Source organism: Mastomys coucha, unplaced genomic scaffold (genome assembly GCF_008632895.1).
Source record: "Mastomys coucha isolate ucsf_1 unplaced genomic scaffold, UCSF_Mcou_1 pScaffold13, whole genome shotgun sequence".
NCBI lineage: Eukaryota > Metazoa > Chordata > Mammalia > Rodentia > Muridae > Mastomys > Mastomys coucha.
In genome coordinates, this window is record NW_022196895.1 from 4480647 (window position 1) to 4483174 (window position 2528).

At 37.8% G+C, this 2528-nt stretch overlaps 1 non-coding gene across 1 annotated transcript; it reads left to right on the top strand.

Annotated features, from left to right (window-relative positions):
• The first annotated feature begins 1177 nt into the window (after positions 1–1177).
• Positions 1178–1284, top strand: LOC116087830. The gene has a single exon (XR_004117633.1). It is a non-coding gene; the product is annotated as a U6 spliceosomal RNA (small nuclear RNA).
• Positions 1285–2528: the final 1244 nt, after the last annotated feature.

Here is a 2528-nt window from a genome sequence, read left to right on the forward strand (position 1 = left end):
AGTTTTTATTGTATTGTGATTCTGTAAGTAGACCAGTTGTCCTTGAACTCACAGAAAATTCTGCTTCTGCCTCCCAAAGGCTGGGATTAAGTTTTAAAATGTGCATTACTATACTGGGTAGGCTTCACCTTGTATTTTACAGTCCATCTCTGAGGGAAGCAGGAAGGAACTTAAGTAAGGAACTAAAGCAGAAACTGTGAAAGAGAGCTGCCTACTGGCTTGTTCCTCATGGCTTGCTCGGCTTGTTTTATTATACAGCCTTCCCAGGGAAGGCATTGCCTACCATGGGATGGGCCTTTTCATGTCAACCATAACCAAGAAAGTGCCCCCATGGACTTGTCTACAGGCAATGTATAGAGGTAGTTTCTCAGCAGAGGTTCACTCTTCCCACATGACCCTATCTTGTATCAGGTGAGAAGAAATAACTATTATGAGAGACAACTTTATCTTCCAAATAGCAAAAGTAGCAAGCCCAGCCTTAAGAAAATATATGTATATTTCATATGTCAAGCCCATAAGCCATGTAAAAGTGTCTTTCTATATAAGCTGGTTCTTTCCTTTTGAAATCCTATAAATTCATATTTTAAGTTTACCTAGAAAAGAGCATTTAATAAAAGAGCATAAAAGCATATTTTAACAATTTAATCAATCTTTAACTACAAGATGTTACCTCTCTTGTAAACCTGTAGTAAGTATTTTCTTTTGTAGTTTTTCCAGAATTAACATTTGAAAATGCCAGATCTAAATCATTCTATCAAGAAACTAAACATTAACCTTGCAATACCTATAACTTTGTTAGTTCTGACTGAGGTAAAGTCTTTACATAACTCAGATTTTACAGTTAACTCTTAGTTTCCTTCCTTCCTTTGTTTTTCCCTCCCTTTCTCCCTCCCTCCCTCCCTCCCTCCTCCACCCCCTCTTTCTTTCTTTTTTAGTAAGGTTTGGTTAAGGGCCAGGATAAGTTTTTTTTTTTTTTTCCCCCAAGAGACAGTTGTAGAGGGAAAGCACAGACAATATAGGTAGACAGGTAATAGCCCATATATATTAATGCCATGATTCTAAGTTCAGAAATTATCCTAAAAGTGTGTGTGTGTGTGTGCGCGTATAGACACCCCCTTATATCGGGTATCCTGAATATAGTGACATTAGTGCATCCTAAGTTAAAAATAGAAAACTGGTGCTCACTTCGGCAGCACATATAATAAACTTGGAACGATACAGAGAAGATTAGCATGGCCCCTGTGTAAGGATGACATGCAAACTCGTGAAGCATTCCATAAATTAAAAAAAAAAAAAAAATAGAAAACCAGGGCTGGAGAGATGGTTGAGAGGTTAAGAGTATTTTCCGCTCTTGTAGGAAATCCAGGCTCAGTTGCCAGTACCCACGTGATGCACAGAACCATCCATAATTCCAGTTTGGCCTGATGACATTTTTTGGCCTTTGCCAGCACCAGGCATCCTGTGGTACACATATATACCTACAGGCATACATATGAAATAAACCTTTGTTTTTTGTTTTTTATGTATAAAACTGAAGTGGAGAAAGGTTTGCTGCTCAATCATTTTTAGAAAATTTAAGGGCTGGTTTAGATTAAAGCAATCACCGAACAAAAAAACCCAACTGCCAGAATGCATGTCATAAACTCCAAAAGCACAGTTACATTAGACCATCATTGACAGAAATACAGTACAAGTGTACATTGCATCTGTGAGAGCAAAGGTGAACACATGGCGCTTGTTACATAGACTTTGGTCAAATCAGTATTTAATAGTGGCTTTGTAGAAAGGGCTGCACTTACAAATGGAGATTTCTAATTGTTGAAGTCAGAAAACGCTTTATTGTGTAGGTAGGGTGACTCAAAGTTCCTTGCAACTTCTACCAAACCTGAGTGAGTTTTTCAGTCTGGATGTGAAAACTTAGATTCCTTAGAATTTATCTTTATTTTGTTAGTCTATCAATTTTTCTTATTTACAATCTTTTTTTTTTTTTGACAGACTGACCTCTCTTTGTAGACTTGACTAACCTCAAACTCAGAAATCTGACTGCCTCTGTCTCCTAAACACTGGGATTAAAGGTGTGTACCACTTCTGACCTCTTTTTTAGGTTTTACTAAAGGATACCATAAAATTTGTTCCTTTGACATAGATCTAGTTCTGTTTGGGCATTTCTAGAAAAGACAGTAGAATGAGCTAGTGATGAAGCAACTCCAGGTTTTCTGGGTGAGGACAGGAAGACGGAAATAAGTGAATAGGAGAAGTCTAAAAAAAATAATGCTCCTTAGAATTTCTCATTATTTGACAGCCTATGCATTTTTACTTACAATCCTTTAATATATTTCTTTCTTTTCTTTCAAGACAGGGTTTCTCAGTGTAGCCCTGGCTGTCCTGGAACTCACTCTGTAGACCAGGCTGGCCTCGAACTCAGAAATCCACCTGCCTCTGCCTTCCAAGTGCTGGGATTAAAGGTGTGTGCTACTACTGCCCAGCAATATATTTCTTGAGTTCTGGTAGTTTTCTAAATTCTCTTG